The sequence below is a fragment of the Echinops telfairi genome, unplaced genomic scaffold, assembly GCF_000313985.2.
Source record: "Echinops telfairi isolate 266 unplaced genomic scaffold, ASM31398v2 ScPeMD7_5592;HRSCAF=6446, whole genome shotgun sequence".
NCBI lineage: Eukaryota > Metazoa > Chordata > Mammalia > Afrosoricida > Tenrecidae > Echinops > Echinops telfairi.
In genome coordinates, this window is record NW_022109491.1 from 32,972,005 (window position 1) to 32,981,071 (window position 9,067).

The following is a 9,067-nucleotide window of genomic DNA, read 5'->3' on the forward strand; positions in this document are numbered from 1 at the left end:
AAACCATTTAGAAAAGACATTCATAGTGCAATCAAAACACTGGCAGCAAATTCTCCCAGTAGAAAGCTTGGGCTTGGAAATACCTATGCTCTCTTCCCTAGCACCTGAATTCTAATCTGAGAAGTGCCGTGTGCGCTCCCCAGTCTTTTCCAGTATCCTGTTTATGTCTAAATTCAATAGGCCAGCCATGCCAGCTTGTTACCTCATGGAAAACTCCACTGCTCAGAGAAAGTTATGAATCCCTATATTCTTTAGGCTTTAAGATCCACTATGACATCCCCAAGTAATTGCCAGGTAAACCTACCAGATGGTTTTGGGGGGAAAGGGATAGACTAATAATTTCCATTAGCATAATATTGTTATTATAAAGATTTAACGACTTTACTGATGTGGTGTCCTGTCCTAGTGGAAAGTTTATGAGCCAGAAATAAAATAATACTTATGGGTACCCATGAGGCCATTTGAGAGAAGCACTAGAGAGGTTAATGAGATCTTAGCCCCTAACATAAGTGTTCTTATTTGAGCTGAACCCATTGATCAGAGAGGTGCCATGGGAGATGTGAGCAGGGGTGGAGGAAAGCCCAATCCACTCTCAATGCAGCAGCTGTTCTTGGTGTTAGGACTGAGGTTCTGAGCTGGTTTCTGGCTGCATGGGGTCCAGCCCTGGCTTCATTCTTTACTGGCTGGAGTACCTGGGGTATGCTACTTAAGCCCTCTGTGCTCCGCTTTTTCATCTGCAAAGTGGATATAATTAACAGTCCCTCACTGGTTGTCATGAAAGATGAGGTAATTTTCACTAAAGTGCTTAGAACAGTGCCAGTAAAATGAGTAATTCTTTTTTTTCCTTATTAGCATGATAGAGTTTTGAGCAAGAACCAACTGTACTTGTCCTCAGTTTCCTTAACAGTCAATTGGCCTAGCTCTGAAAGCTTGAAATTCTACAAGCTGAGCTCCTGATGCAATTAAAAGTCACTGTGTTCTGAAACTTGAATGTGAAATGTTTCCTTTGAGACCTGTTTCCAAAGATAGACTTTGTAAAATAGGCATTCTGTTCAGCGGGTATTGAATATATGAACAAAGGCCCAAGGAAAAGATCATTGAGAAGAAAAAGTCCCTGCAGGGTTGACAGAAGCAATGGTGGGTCCCTCTGTTTCAATGTAACCTTGCATGGGAGGTTATTCATTCTGTCTTCCTGCAAGGGTATGGAGAAGAAGGATGGTTATTTTTTAAAGTGGATTTTAATTTTCTTAACACACTTTATAAATTGGTCTTCTTTCAGCATCAGGTGCAAAAATAAAATCCACTTTCCTCTGCCATGGAAGCCGCATCACCATTTGGCTCATTTGTCCACAGAAGAAGTGAGGTTCTTCACAAAGTCAAGGACAGTAGTAAGTGGTTGCTCTGCTTTGGCGAGGCAACTCTTTGTTTTGGGCACTGCACATAGCCTTTTCTGATAGTATAAGTGATTTATGTTCTGTGATTTTATGAAGTTGTTTTGCTGTTTGTCTGACCTTAATTCATCAATGTAGTTGACTATGCTCTGGAGATATAATTGAAATAGTCCATTGACTTGCCTCTTTCCCTTAAAACTTTTCTTGTCTCTCTTACGGAAGAGAAAGTGACCATGTGGCTTCAACACACGCGGTCTCGATAGCGTTAGCTAAGTGATGTTGGTGAAGAATGTAAATTCCTTTGCTCTTCTCATTAGGGAATCCATCTTGAGGAAAACTTTGACCTTCCAAATTATACACTGTTTTGTTGGATGATAGAGCAACGTTCATTCTGCAAACCAATCTTTTACTGTGGGGCAAAGACACAGCTGGTTCCTCTGTCCTGTGCCTGACGCTCCCACTTCTTACATGTGGCCTGACCCTGCAAGAAATTACAGTGTGTGTCCACAGTCAATCAGAAAAACATTCTCCCCCAAACCAAATTCTCAGGGAAGCAGCATATTCATCAATGAAGACAAAGGTTATTGAAGTTCCTTTTAAGCACATTGCCTGATTTCCTTAAGGGGCAATGTTGATTTTCCCCCTAATTTTATTTATAAGCCACGTGTAATTCATGTGGATAACTTACATATCTTTAAACCATCTGACTTGGTATAAATAGCAGCCCTGACTTTGGCTACAAGTGCAGGGCTCAAGAATGGAGTCCCATCCGTACTCCAATATTTGCAGTTAGTCCATTCAGGCAAACGCTCAGCCCCGACGGAATTTGAGCAGTTCATTTCCTCTTCAAACAAGCTAAATGCAAGAGACAAAATGAAGATAAATTCCTCAATGGACCAAGATAAGGTGGTTGTGTCAAGGGAAAGATAATTAGTAAGCCTTAAGCCAGCTCTGATGCTTCCAGGTTTTATCTTGGCAGCTGTTGGTGGTGGACCCTCTGTCTCCAATGTTGGGTGATTTCTATCTTGTTTCTCACACCCGGGCCACCTTGGCCATAGCTGTAAATGTCCCCATATTACTCCTGCAGTGCGTGCCTTCCTTTAGGTATGCTGTGGGCAGGGAGAGGGCTATGCTGGAGATGATCTGCAAAGAAGCAGACAGAGTTGGGGTTCTTTTAGGCATAACACACTGTAACAGGAAAGGTGCTCTACTGAAATGCTGGTTGTAACCAGACTTAAACCCTATGCCGTACATTATGCTTTATGTGAGGTGACTGGTATGTAGCTTGTGGAGAATGGTAAGAAGTCAAGCTTTATTTTTAAAGATCTATATGTTCCTCTAATTCACTGAAATTTCTATGTTAACTTCTGCTCCCCTTGAGTGTCTTGCTCTGTTTTTTCTTTATAAAATCACTTTATTGGGGGCTCTTACAGCTCTTATAGCATTCCATACATCAACTGTATCAAGCATATTTGTACATATGTTGTCATCATCATTTTCTAAACATTTGCTTTCTACTAGTATCAGCTCCTCTTTTAGAAGTTTTTTCTTTTTTATCATTTTATTTTCAAAACATTTAAAAAATACTTGTATTGAGGGCTCTTACAGCTCTTATCACAATCCATACATTCCTCCAATGTGTCAAGCACATTTGCACATATGTTGCCATTATCATTCTAAGAGCATTCTCTTCCCACTTGAGCCCCTGATATCAGCTCCCCATCTCTTCCCCCTCCCTCTGCCCCCAACCTCCCTCACGAACCCTTGATAAGTTATAGATTACTTTTTCCATCGTCCTCCATTGCCCCACCCACTTTTCCATTATTCGTCTCCCTGGGAAGGGGTTCTAGATTGATCCTTGTGATCAATTCCCCCTTTCTCCTCCCACCCTCCCCTAATCCTTCTGGTATCACTACTCTCCTTGTTGGCCCTGAAGGGTTTATCTATCCTGGATTCCCTGTATTGTGGGCTCTTATCTGTAGCAGTGTGCATGCTCTGGTATAGTTCAATTTGTGGGTAGAATTGAGGTCAGGATAGGTGGGTGAAGGAAGCACCAAAGAGCTAGAGGAAAGTTGTGTGTTTCATCGGTGCTATAATGCACCCTGACTGGCTCATCTCCCCCCTATGACCCCTCTGTGAGGGGATATCCAATTGTCTACAGATGGGCATTGGGTCTCTACTCCATGCCAATCCCCCTGCCCCATTCACCTTGGGTATGGTTTTATTCTGGGTCTTAGATGACTGATATCTGATCCCATCGACACCTCATGATCACACAGGCTGGTGTGCTTCTTCCATGTGGGCTTTGTTGCTTCTGAGCTAGATGGCCACTTGTTTATCTTCAATCCTTTAAGACCCCAGATGCTATATCTTTTGATAGCTGGGCACCATCAGCTTTCTTCACCACATTTGCTTATGCACCCATTTTGTCTTCAGCGATGCTGTCAGGAAGGTGAGCATCACAGAATGCCGAATTGTTAAAACAAGTGTTCTTGTGTTAAGGAAGCACTTAAGTTGAGGCCCAATGTCCATCTGCAACCTTAATTCTTAGCATATAGATATAAGTACATAGTTCTATTCCCCTCACATTATATGTATATTTACATATGTACATGCTTGTATTTAGGCCTCTATAAAAGTCCTTTGCCTCCTGTTTCCTCTGTTATCTTTTTACTTCCCCTTTGTCCCGCCCTCCTTTGGGTTTAGTAATTCCTCACTGCTACATTGCCCTTAGCCCCACTAGGCATCCTATGACCTTCCTTCCATTGATTTTAGTTCACCTGTTCCCTTGTCCCTGGGTTGGTCCCCTCACACCTCCACTTCCTTTCTCCCACTTCCTCTTCTCTCCTATCCCCACAGAACCATTGGTCCCGTTCTTTTCACCTCTGAATTGTTTATCCTGCCTATCTTATCTAGATAGACATGCAGATACATTAATAAGTGCAAAAACCAGACAAAACCAAATGAAACAACAAAGGAAGTTTGAGTCAACAAAACAATAACAACAAAACAAAAACAAAATGGAAATGAAAGCCACCGACAAAAATGAAAAAGCTTATAAATAGTTTAAGATCTGTTTGTTGGCCTTTAACAAGTGTTTTCCAGTCAAGTCTGATGGGCTGCCACACTCAGTCTCCAAAGTCTCTTTTTGGTATTCCCTGGGGGTTTCATCACTCTGCTCCCCCTGCTGCTCTGCTGCATGCCCTCAGTGCCTCTACCCAGCATGACGGAGTCAGACCTTGCACTATTCCAGCACTGGGTCTCCAGTACTGTCCCATGCAGCATCATGGTTCAGTGAGAGACACCTGTCCTGTGGAGGGGCCAGTCCTACAGTCCTCTCTGTGCATTATCTGCTCCGAGCAGGAACATCGTCTTTGGGGTTTCGTGGGTCAGGAGGTCCTCTCCTCCCTCCATCCCTTTGCGTTTCTCCCGTGTGCTCTAATCGGATTTGCCCCTCTCCCCAAGCTGTAGCCTCAGTGCTGTCCTCTGATGTGCATTGTTCTGAGGGGTGGGGGTGGGGGGATGGCCACATAATTGGGATTGGGGCCGGCCCCGAAAACATCTCTATTGGTTCCCTGGTACATGCTTGTATGTTGTATTCATGTATTGGTGCATTGGGTTGAAGCCTGGTCTCTCTCTCCTCCTGTAGAGATACAAACAATACCCTCCCCTTGGGTGGATTAGTGCCCTGATCACCCCCTACTCATGTCTTTTTTCTTTCTTCCCCCCTCTTATTTAGTGGTCTGCCATATGTATCCTTGGATTGGGCTTGGCCCCTGCCATAGTACTTGGACCTCACCCCAGGGATGTATATATATAGCAGCTTTTCCCCTATGCCCCGTTTTTTTTTTGGTGGGGGGTTAACCTTACCTCAGTGGGCTCATGTTGTACTTGTCCTTTTGTGCTTGGCTTACTTCACTTAGCATGATTTCCTCCAGTTCTTCCCATGCAGCGATATGCTTCATGCGTTCATCACTGCTTTTCAGGGATGCGTAGTACTCCATTGTATGTATGTATGTACCACAGTTTTTTGATCCACTCTTCTGTTGATGGAAATTTGCGTTGTTTCCAACTCTTTGGAATTGTGAACTGTGCTGCAATGAACATTGGAGTATGGATGTCTGGCCGTGGTTTGTTTCTTGCCTCTTCTGGGTATATGCCCAATAGGGGGGTTGCTGGGTCGTATGGTAACTCAATTTCCATCTGTTTGAGAATTCGCCAAATCGATTTCCATAGTGGCTGTACAGTACATACCTACAGGTCCACCAGCAGTGGATGAGAGTTCCTGTCTCACCACAGCCCCTCCAATACTTGTTGCTTTCTGGTTTTTTGAATTGGGCTATCTTTGAGAGTGTTAGGTGGTATCTCATAGTTGTTTTAATTTGCATTTCTCTTATGGCTAATGACGGGGAGCATTTTCTCATATGTTTATTGGCTATTGGATTTCTGCCTCTGTGAAACTTCTGTTCAGGTCCTTTGTCCACCTACTCAGTGGGCAGTTAGTTTTTTCCTTATTGTATGCTAGCAGAGTATTGTAGATTTTAGCAATACGGCCTTTGTCTGATGTGTCATTGCTAGAGATATTTTTCCAGTCTGTGGGCTCTCTTATTACTCTCTTGGTGAATTCTTTCAATGTACACAGGTGATTTATCTTCAGTATATCCCACTTGTCAATTTGTGACTCCCCTGTATTTATATCCTTCCCTATTTCTGATAGACTATGTAGTCCCTGTGCCAAGGTTCTCAGGTTTGTCCCAATTCCCTCATTAGTGGCCCTAATAATTTGGGGTTTTACCTCAAGTTCTGTGATTCACCTTGAGTTTATTCTTCTGCGTGGGGTGAGGTAAGGGTCTTGCTTCATTTTTCTGCAGGTAGACATCTACTTTTTTCAGCACCACTTACTGAAGAGGGCATCCACTTCCTAATCAATATTTTTGGGCCCTTATTAAAAATCAGTTGCCTGTATGCTGATGCTTTTATTTCTGGGTCTTCAGCTCTTTTCCATTGGTCTGAATATCTGTCTTTGTACCAGTACCACACTGTTTTGACTACCGTGGCCATATAATATGTGCTCTATTTTTTTCATCAGGCTTTTTATTCCACTCTCTTTTTTCATCCCAAACACTATTCTGATTTTATTGAGTAATGGCCAATAACTTATCATAACTCTGATCTATAGACATCTTTGAAAGGCCTTCAGAGTAACTCTGGTCTATAGATATCCATGAATGGTCACCAAAGTTGGTGGACCAGTAGCATCAACATCACCTACCTAAGCTTGTTAGAAATTGAATCTCTGGTCCCACACCAGCCCTAGTAAATAAGAGTCTAGTGGTAACAAAATTAACGTTTCATTCCATTTTTAATCCTTATTGTCAGTATTTGATATAAGGTAGATCTCTGACCTTGCTGTCAAATGAAGATACCTACAAATTTGTAGAATATATATTTTAAATAGCCTCAAAATCATGGCTATAGAATAGGCAAAGGTGTTTTTTATGCCCAGGCATATTTCTAATCAACTGGATGGCCTTGGAAAAATCACTTCCCCTCTTTAAGACTCTGGGCTTTGGTGCTGACAACACTTTTTGATAATTTCTGTGAAAGAACACTTGCACATGCTTGCAGACAAAATGTCATCGTACTTTCCAAGTCTACCTGACACCCCATTTGCACTTGCCAGAGGCCCATTCACAAAGATGAAGACGTTCCTGAGACAGCACAAGAGGAGTTCATTGAACTTATTAACAATGATGCAGCAAAACGGATTTAATTACCATGCCAGTTACAAAATTCTGGATCAAGTGGAATAGAATCTAAAAAATTCTAAAATAGCTTCTCTGAAAATGGCCTATTTCATGCATATTAGGGGATTTTTATCCTCTGTCAAATCTGAGAAGATGTGATTTCATCAAAGTTGCCACAGAGCCTGATAATGTAAAAACCAACTGCTACAAGAAAAGGAGAGAGGCTAACATAGATTTGCAAGTGAAGACAAGCAAGAATATTATCAACAAAAAATCAACAGATATTTATTTGTGCAATAAAATTGATGCTAAAAAAATCTCTGAACTAAAGAACAAATTTGAGAAATTATCAAAAGTTAGAGAAAGGGGTACAAAAAATAATAACACGTGGTCAATACAGAGAAGAATGAATAAAGGATTTCTGTCCACTACCTCAGTGTATTGCCATATAAATATATGTACATAGACCAATACCTCTATTTTATGAGTTAATGTATTTACATATGTAAACACTTTTGCTTATACCTCCATCCATAGCTTTGCTTACTAGATCTCTCTTCTGTTTCCTTTTACCTTCATTCTGCCTAACCATCATGCTCACCCTTTTTCCGCCTCTTAGTAATCCTCTCACCTAGATTGCTATTGCTCCAACAACCCCAGGATCTCGACCTCCTCCTCATTCTTGCTTTTAATTCCCTAGTGGTTCCCTTGTCTATGGCATTGTTTGCTCACTGCTCCTTTCCCCTGCATCCTCCTTCTCCAAAGTCCCTCCGAAGCCGTTGGTTCCTTTGCTTTCCCCTTGAGTTGCTTCCTGTGCCTATCTTATATTGGTAGGCTGAAAAAACAAAGAATTAAAAAGAAACAGCTGCCTCATAACAATAATTTGTGTAAAAATGTAAAGCACAAAATAATAAAATATATTGTTTTAAACATATATGCATGAAGTAAAAATTGAAAATATAGACCAAAGTCACATTAGTATATAATAACCATTGCAACTGGAGAGGAAACCCATTGTAATTGAAAGGAAAATACAGAGGACTTTATTTTTGACTGATGCTTTATTTTTAAGAAATCTAATTTTTGACTGATATTTTATTTTAAATATATCTAATGCACATATGACCCAATTCTCTCCCTTTGAGTAGCTGACATTATATATTTCAATTGTCTATAGGTATTTGTTCTATCTATCTATCATCTATCTATCTATCTATCTATCTATCTATCTATCTATCTATCATCTATCATCTATCTACCTATCTACCTATCTATCATCATCTATCTACTTATTTTTGACAGTAGGTCATGTGCTGCAACAAAAGCATTGAAGTCCATTTCAATGTTACTTTTCCTTCTTTTGTAACTACTCAGACTTGTGTTTAGATCTGATTATTGTAGTGACCTTTCTCTCTTTATTTTCTTCTTTTATTTGTGGGATATAATACACAGGGGGAAAATGTGGTACACAGGTGTACAGTCCATTTCATCAGAGCAATGGCAGTATTCCAGTGACTCCCAGTGTATATAGTCCCTTTTCTGCCCCACTACCCCAGCCCCCTCCACTCCCTACCCCTGCTCCTGCCTACCCTTCCTGTTTACCCAAGGCCTCATAATAGCCCTCAAAGTCTGCTTCTTTTGCTGTGAAATCATTTTTTTCTTCTTAGTTGTTGTTTGCTTCGTAATACTGGTGTCATCATGTGGTGTCATGGTGTCTTTATGCAATTAACAATGGTGTTGAACATAATGTCTTTCAAATGTGTCCATGCCATGTGGTGCTTGGCAGTTTCATGGCTGATTTTTAGAGGTGCATAATACTCCATTGCGTGCATGTACCAGGGTTTGTTTATCCAATTTTCCATATGTGAGATCCAATTTTCCATACGTGAGCTTTGGATGGTTTCCAACTTTTTTTTTTTTTTAACTGTA